Source organism: Cannabis sativa, chromosome 4 (genome assembly GCF_029168945.1).
Source record: "Cannabis sativa cultivar Pink pepper isolate KNU-18-1 chromosome 4, ASM2916894v1, whole genome shotgun sequence".
Lineage (NCBI taxonomy): Eukaryota > Viridiplantae > Streptophyta > Magnoliopsida > Rosales > Cannabaceae > Cannabis > Cannabis sativa.
The window spans coordinates 32,857,182-32,866,672 of record NC_083604.1 but is presented as its reverse complement, the minus strand read 5'-3'; positions in this window follow the sequence as shown (position 1 = coordinate 32,866,672).

Here is a 9,491-nt window from a genome sequence, read left to right as displayed (position 1 = left end):
AATTCCCCAACTTATTAATTCCTTATTGCATCCACTATAGAACTTGGAATTGCATGCTCAGTTATATAGAACGCTCTATATGTTCCACGATATAGATACGCTTTAAACATTTAACCATCGTTCTAATCCCAATAATTAAAGATCCTCTATAGATGATTTACACCGAGTAGGAATAATTTACCGTTTCACCCCTCAATGTATTTTATCCTTAAAACACTTAGCTTCCTATAAATGATATTTCGGTAAACTAATATAATCACTGAAATAAAAGCTCTTCCATTTATCTTGATTAAGCCAAGCTTGAAGGAAATCACCGTTTCACTTCTATGTCTAGATAGAAGCTGTAGATTCCATATCTCTGTTTAGCGCTCCCACTCAATTGTACTATCATGTCCCCAAAATGTACGTATCACCCAGACCAAAAGGTAGGCTCAACTAAAAAATCAAAGAACACAAATAACACTCTTGAGATTGAACCTAAGCATGTCAGGATTAAGATCTTTTGATCTAAGATCAACCAGTGATATTGACTTAGAAAGATACAACGATAAGATTATAATATCTTTACCAAGATCAATATCGGTCCCAATCCAATGTATACTCCACACATCCGAAACTAGCATACTTTGCCAATGTCTTGGAAAGATCATAACACTTATCCAAGGTGTAAGTATACTTTATAGCTGATTATCACATCAATGTAAATCCAGTGCACTGATGGATCAAGGGACATTATCCTTTGAATCATCTAATCACAATTACCTTCCACTGTGTTGACATCACTGTAATTGTAAATAACTATATGTTCTAGACTTTACAAATTTTATGCACATTAAACCATAAACATGAAAAACTACATGTAAACATAAATGATTTCTAATCTTCTATTGATAACAAATCAGATTAAATTGAAATAGATTTATTTAGGGCATAAAATCCCAACACCTCCAACATTCTTTTCAAATCAATTTATAAAAAGATGGGGCTCCAACTAACAAATACCCTGCACTCAACTAATGTATGACTTCTTCGACCAAGGCATCGCACCCTTGGGATACATTGGACTGCCTCTGATAGCCAAGGAAATCCCACAATAAGAATGTTGATGGCACAATTTGTAGTAATCGATGTGCCATTAGCCTTCAATGCGATGATAGGCCGTCCTGCCCTGTACGACCAGAAGGTAGTAATGTCCATCTACCACCTGGTTCTTAAATTCCTAACAAGGCATGGGGTGGGATGTTTAAGGGAAGACCAACATGTTGGAATTATTTTACCGTGATCTAGATTTACTATCATGTATGTTGTTTAACATCCTAATATGAATTTCTAAAATAATGTAAATAAACACATATAAAGTTTAAGAAACCTTATAGTGGGTGTAGCAAAATTAAATGACTCCTTCTGCTCAGATCTCTAACCTTTGTATCCTTTTTGTAGCAGAGTATCACCAAGATCTGAGCCCGATTCTCCTTCTTGTTGATTGGATTCTTCACAGTCTTACATACTAACATTGAGGACCAACTTGATGTGTGTGGGCACTTACTCTATCACTCAAGGTATGAAAATATGAAGAGAAAAAGAAGAGAATGTGGTTCGAAATTAATAGAAAAGAAGGCTCATTAAAAATTTGACTGAAGGTGAATTTTCCATCATCTTTTGGTGTGAGCCATCACTATCTATTTATAGGCAACCACCTAGGTTTAGGTTAAGATTTATTAGGCATTAAAATAATGAAGAAATTAAATGGAAAATCCTATCCCTAGTGGCCGGCCATAGGATGTTTGGGCCCCACTTGGAATTTTCCCATTTTATCACAATTTTTCCATATTTTCTCAAAAATGCCATTTTTCCAATTCTAACCATTTAAATGCCAAAACTATTTATTTAATAATTAAAATAACTATCAAATAAAATTGCCATTTAATATATTTATTAATTAGACTTACTAAAGTCTCTTAATTAATAAATAAGACATAGGATCTCTTTTCTTCACATTTAAACCCTTGCTTAGTGAAAAATTCATAAGTTAGACATAGTCTAATTTTAGAATTATAATTGATTAACTAAAATAAATTAACTGAGTCTTACAAGCAGTTTGTCTCAACTAGTATGGGGACCATGTGTTGGGTTTTATGCCCTAAATAAAACTCTTTACAATCTGATTAGTTATCAATATAAGAAATTTGAATAATAGATGTTTGCATGAATTCTACATGCTAATGGTTTAAATATGTTTATTACATTTACACACAGAATCAGTTAAATCCAGATCATATGTTTATTCACAATTACAGTATCGTCAACACAGTGGAATGTGATTGTGATCATATGAATCAAAAGACTTGGTCCCTGTTTCATCAGTGTTATTGGATTTACACTAATGTGATAATCAGCGATGATGTGTACTTACACTTGGAATAAGTGTTATGTTCTTTCTAGGACATTAGTAAAGTACACTAGTTTCGAATGTATGGAGTATACATTGGACTGGACCGATATTGCAACTAAGTTAAGATATTACAAACTTACCGTTATACATATCTTTCCAAGTCAATATCAGTAGTTGATCTTAAGATTAAAAGAATCTAAATCCTGATATGCTTAGGCTCAACTCAGGAGTGCTATTCATGTTCTTTGATTTATTAGTTAAGCCTACTTTTAGGTCAGGGTAATACGTATATTTTGGGAACATGATAGTATGATTGAGTGGGAGTGCTGAACATAAATATGGAATCTATAGCTTCTACTGGTGTATAGAAGTAAAGTGATGATTCCCTTCGAGCTTAGCAAATAGAAGTAAATAGATGAGCTCTTGTTTAACTGACTAATCATTAGATCACTAAACACCATTTATAGGTAGCTAAGTGTTTTAAGGGGCAAAATACATTGAGGGGTGAGAACGGTAAAGAAATCCCATCTCGATGTAGATCATCTATGTAGAGGATCTTTAAATCACAATAAGATTATAACAATGGTTAAATAAGATAGCATATTGATATCGTGGAACATATAATATGCTCTATATAAGTCCGAGAGTGCAATTCTAAGTTCTAAGAGTGGATTCAACGAAGAATTAATAAGTAGGAATTTACTTAGTAAATTTGGTTCACTTATTGGAAGCTCAGCATAAAGAAAAGAGTTTCTAGGTTTATTTATTTATTAATGGACTTTATATGTCTAATTAATAATTAAATTAAATGATTATTTAATAATCTATTTTAGTTATTAAATAATTAGTTTTGGAATTTAAAAGGTTAGAATTGGAAAATTGGCGTTTTTGAGAAAATAGAAATAAAATTTGATAAAACTGCAAAATCAAGTGGGGCCCACTACTACACCTTGGCCGACCACTTATTGTGGAGTTTCAAATTGATTTTTTCATTATTTTAATGCCAAATAATTCCTAGCCTAAACCTAGTAGTTGCCTATAAATAGAAAGTGATGGCTCAGTCAAAACACAAGTTTTCAATAACCTTTTCTGACAGAAATTTCTCTTCAGAAAAACTGACCCTTCCCCACTTTCTATACCTGGCTGAAACCCTCTCTTCTTTTTTCCCTTCGTCAATTTCGACCCTAGTGAAAGAGTGAGTGCCCACACACAGAAAGCAGTAACTCAATCATAGATTGGAAGACTGTGAAGGATCAAACTTGAAGAAGAAGGACATTCGGGCTCAGATCTGAGCGGAAGGAGACATTAATTCCGCTGCATCAATGTAAGGTTTTCTTAACTTTATATGTGTTTAATTTATCGTTTTAGAAAGTTCATATTTAGGGTGTTTAAACAACATACTTGTGAGTAGATCTAAGATCCTGGTAAAATAAATTCCAACAACTGGCCTCAGAGCCATGTAATTGATTTACTTGCATGAAATTTGGACTTTAAAACGATCGTTTGTTTATTTTTGGATGGTATCATGTTGTATTTAGTGTTATTTGATGATTGATTGGTGTTTGTGAATTTTCGTGAAAAATAATTGAATATCTGTTTCTGGAATTATTTTTATTGGATAGTATGGAAAAAATTAAGCAAGTTACTTTTTTACAGAACTCAATTTCGATTTAATTTGAATTAGTTATGATTTTTTGAAGATTCGAAAAAAAATAAGGTGACTGTGCACCCTCACGCTCGCGCGGATCCGAGTCTTGCTCGGTCACACGCGCATTCAGACAAGATTTTGTCTGAAACCGCGTGCGGACCTCGTCTGATCCCCCCTTACGCGCGCGCAAATCCTGCAAAGTCCCCTGTTCCGCCGAGGTTTCTCGGCTGTCACCCTGGGACCCGCGCGCCAGCTCCCAAAATTTTCGTTTTTCTTCGTTTTTTCATGCTTTTTCATGGAATTAACTTCTGATTTTTTGTGTAGTTTTGTATCTATAGATATACTATTCCTAATTCAATTCTAATTATCATAATGAATTAATTTAATATTTTTTTTAATTTAATTCATGATATTAGTGTAATTTGAATTTGAAATTAGTAAATATCTATCTTTTTTTGCTTAATTATTTATCTTATTTTTAAATTTGATTATATCTTATCTTATTTTTAAATTTAAGGTCAGATATTAATTTTTTTTAAATTAATTTTTTTTTTTAAATATTTTGACCTTATTTAAATTTAAAATAAGATAACTATAATCATGAAATTTTAAATAGATGTAAGATATTTTGCTAACTTTTAAATTTTGTTATTTTATTTATTTAAATTAAATTTAAAATCTGAAAAAGATATTTAATTTATCTTTTCTAATTTTTATTTAATTTTTATTTATAAAATAACATTTAATTTTTAAAAGTAGTTAGCAAATTTTGAAATGATATTTAGGTTAGTTGAAACCTAATTTTTCAAAATTGTAGGTTTAATTTTAAATATTTTTTTTTAATTTCGAAATTTAAATAAATAATTTATTTTTTTAATTCCAAAAATTAAATTTTAATTTTATTTTTATTTTCGAAAAATAAATTAATATTATTATTTATTTTATTTTTCAAAATAAAATATTTATTTTATTTATTTATTTAATTTAATTATTTTCGAAATTTATTTATTTAAAATTAAATAAATCCTACTTCCAACTATCCAGCTAACCTTGTTGCATGAGTATGTTGTTTTAGCTTGTGTGTAAGTTTTCAAAACCTATTATTACTTGATTGCAAATAGCCATGGTTGCTTTTTGCCAGATCTAATGATCTGATGGCTCCCTTGGTCAAGTTAATAATTTGTAACAGGTAAATTTTACAATCTTCTTTCATCTGTGTATGACCTAGCAACATGATAGGATCCATCCAAGTGTGTACCTGTGTGAGCCTATGTGTTTATTTTATTATATAGATGCATATAGGTTGTTGCTAAATAAAATGTCACACCATGATAGATTTTATTTAGGTCCTTTTAGTTATTGGACCTATTTAATTAATAACAGTTATTTATTTTAAGGTTAAATTCCTCTCTTTTGGGCCTTGTGCGAGAGTTGGGAGCCATAGAAGTGGATACGACATACTGAACCTAGGCCTCCCTCACATGAACAACCCCAATTGTGAAGGCCCATTTGCCTGATTTGAATAACTGTACTAGGTTAATTATATTAGTTTGACCTAATAAAATTGAATTAGCAACATAATTAACTTTTAAAATATATGAAAATTTATTATCATTTTAATATTTTAATGTTAATTTTAAGAAAAACACTTTTAGTTTTAGATATTATTTCTAGAAAAACTATTTGTATTTTTCTTATATTTAATTAAATATAGAATTTTAACTAACTAGATTCTTTGTGGAGCTTATTTAATTAAATATTCCTATTTAAGTTATAAATTAGTTGTATCAACTGATTTTTCTTATCTAACTTAAATTTGAATATTTTATTTAAATTTTAAATTAAGTTGAGGAATCCTAGGCATTAGTTATTAAAGATTTTTACGATATTTTTTTTAAGTTAATATCTTTTCGAATATTAACTTAAAATGGAATATTTTAGATATTTTTTAGGTTAATATCTTTTCGAATATTAACTTAAAAAGATATCTTCAAATTAAGTGGTTATAACTTAATTTTTGATATTTAATTAAATCTAAATTTGAAATTATTTAAGTTTTAGATTTTTTCTATATAACTTAAATTAAATATTTTTCAAATTTTTGTTGAAAAGATACTTAGTCAAATAAGATATTTTCTAGATAGTTATTTCTAGACTACTTATTATTTCTAATATTTAAATAGGAAATATTATACTTTGTGAAATTAATTATTTAAATAATTAATTTTGGTGCAACTTTATTAAGTATATTTTTCCTAGTATTAAACTAGAAATTAATAATTAAGCCATCTCTACACTTAATTATTTATTTCTTGAATTTAATACATTTAATTAACTTGAAAAAATTTAAATATCTAAGTTGATTTTCATCATGATACTTAATATTTATTTATTTTTCATGACACTTAATTAAATAGAAAATTATTTTTAGGTTGAAATTTAATTTTTCAACTTAAATTTAAATAATTTTCAATATATATTTTTTTTTCTTTATTTTCTTAATCAATTTCGAAAATTACATTTTATTTATGCAATATTTTTCGAATTTATCTTGAAAAATAGATTGAGTTTTAAATTAATTATTTATTTTAATTAATTCTTGGGCCAACTTAAATCAATGATTTTTTCATGTATTGATTATTTTATAATAAAAGAAATTTAAAATATATATATATATTATTAGAAATTGATTTAATTAGTCAAAAGAAAATCTAGATAGGTGATATTTTTGCTTGAAGTATTTCTTTTCTATCTTTTTTTATTTTTTTCGAAAATTGTATAGTTTTTATACTTTAAATTTTCGAACTCAATAAATATATTCTCAAGGAAATTTTTTAATAGCTAATTAATCTAATTTAATTCAACTTAAATTAATTTCCTTAATATTTATATTTAAGATTATTACTAAGATGGAAATAATTAATTTTATTTCAATCACCATCTAAGTATAATTTTATAAATATTATATTAAATTTTTATTTTTTAATTTCAATTCTAAATTTCGAATTTAATGAGAATTTATTTATTAGAATAATAAAGAAAATACATTTTAAAGAATGAGCTTTATTATTATTAAGATATTCGATCTCCATTGTTGGTTTTACATCGCGTTTGTTTTAGTGAGTAATCCTCCCTAATGGAGGAACGTTCATTAGCAATTTCGCACCGTTTAATCTCGAAATATAAGTAGTTTGTAAGTGTTTTATATGGTATAGATCACCCTAATGGTGGCGACCATATTTGACTTGCAAATTGCGAAACAATGGTAGTAGCTCATAAGATAGAATAGCCTTGACTCTCGCCTAAACGGGACAACGCTGGATTCCAATCTTGATCGAATAAAAGGTTGCTAGAATGTTTAACATTTTAGATGAGCTGACAACTCTATTCAATGGATGGTAGCTTTGACTCTCGCCTAAACGGGACACTGATATCAGTTTGTTGAAAAACCTTGGAAATTATTTAGGATTGAATTTTTAAGTATTTTCTCATATCATTCCTACTTGCTATGTGCTTATAATTTCTGAATTGATTTTGTGTTAAACCATTATTAATTTCTATTTGTTGATTTCTAATATTTTGTAGTATCATGTATTATCAAAATGAATCCCATGTTATCACTGTTGACTGAAAACAAGCTGAATGGATCTAACTTTAATAAGTGGAATGAGAACATTAATATTGCTCTCATAGGAGAAAGTACCTTGTTTGTTTTAACTGAGCCGTCACCTGAAGTGCCTGGGGACAATGCTTCCAAAGCTGTGAAAGAAAAGTATGAGCATTGGTAAAAAGCAAATGACAAAGCTCCATACTTTATGCTTTCTAGCATGGTTGACACCCTCAAAACTCGGTTTTCTAAAATCGAGAAGGCTGCTGAAGTTATGACGAAGTTAAATGAGCTATTCGGTAAGGCATCACTTCAGTCACGCTTTGACGCGACTAAGAAGTACATTAATGCATGGATGGAACCTCATCAAAACGTGCATGACCATGTTCTCCTAATGTCAAGTTATTTCCAAGAAGCCCAGGATCATGGTGCTGAAATGGATAGTGCTACTCAAGTAAGTCTTATCTTGAATAGCCTAACTCCAGCATTTCTACCATACACTTCAAATTATGTCATGAATAAGAAGGAAATTGACTTTCATGAATTAGTCAATGACCTTCAAACTTATAAAAATTTGATTGGAGGACCCAAGAAGAAAGGGAGTAAACCTCACAATACTGGGAATAGTAATGGGACGATGAAACCTGAAGCAAATGTTGCCTCTGCTTCGAAACCCAAATCGAAGAAGAAGTGGAAGAACACCAAGAAGCGAACAAAAGCCATGAAGAATAAAAAGGCTGCTCCTTCTGGTGATGCTACACTTAAAGGAAAGTGTTTCTACTGCAATGAAAAAGGTCATTGGAAACCACAATGTCCTAAACTTCTTGCAAAGAAACAAGGTATTTCTATTTATAAACTTTAAGAGTGTTAGTGAATTATTATCCAATTGGATTTATGATTCTGGACTAACTTTGTTTATTTGTTTTCTTCTTCTTATAGGCCAAGCTACTTGAACTCAGATGAGTTGGATCAGAAAGCTGGACCAAAGGGTGAAATCGTCCAGATGAAGATGAAGCTCTTCAATTTATTTTTGAATTAATTGTTTTAGTTTAAAGACAATTTGGATTTCAAATTTTAGTTAGGGATATTTATCCCTGTTTTTCTCATATTGTTGCAATACATTTTTTTTTTAAAATTTATTATTATTAAAGTTTCTTTATTTTTCGAATTCAACCATTGCAATTTATGAGAATGAGCTTCATTTAATTTATCTTCATCAATTATTACCACATTATATTTATATGTTTGTATGTGTAAGTGTTTTTATTATTGATGCAAATTCTATTATATCTACAACTCTTCATAGAGTTATAATAAATAAACACTAGAAACTATTTCTATGTTTATTAATAATTGTTAATTCTAATACAATTATTAAGAATTTGTTTAATAAAAGGATCTTTTGATCTGATAGGGGTGGAGAAAAGTTAAAAAAACTATGCAGTTCAACGATCTTTTATATCTAATGAACTCTGGACAGTATTCAACTCCACATAAACTCAATCACACTAAGAGAATCATGATCTTTACAACCTTTAGGGGTGGATCATAATCTCTATATACTTAGGGGTGGAGGTTATCCACAAGTACCCTATATGTATATTCTTAAGGGTGGAGTCTATTCCACAATTCCCTATGTAACACATATCTTCTTTAAACATGGAAGTAATATAATGAGTCAGCTATTATCAATATAAATTCTTGATCTTGATTGTATGTTCCATTTCGATTTTACTATTGTAAGTAAAAGTTTGATACCTTTGAAAGTTCTTTGATAAAGTTTCACACTACCTTAATTGAGTGGGAGAATTTTCAAATTCTATACCCATCTTCATCAGGTTGAT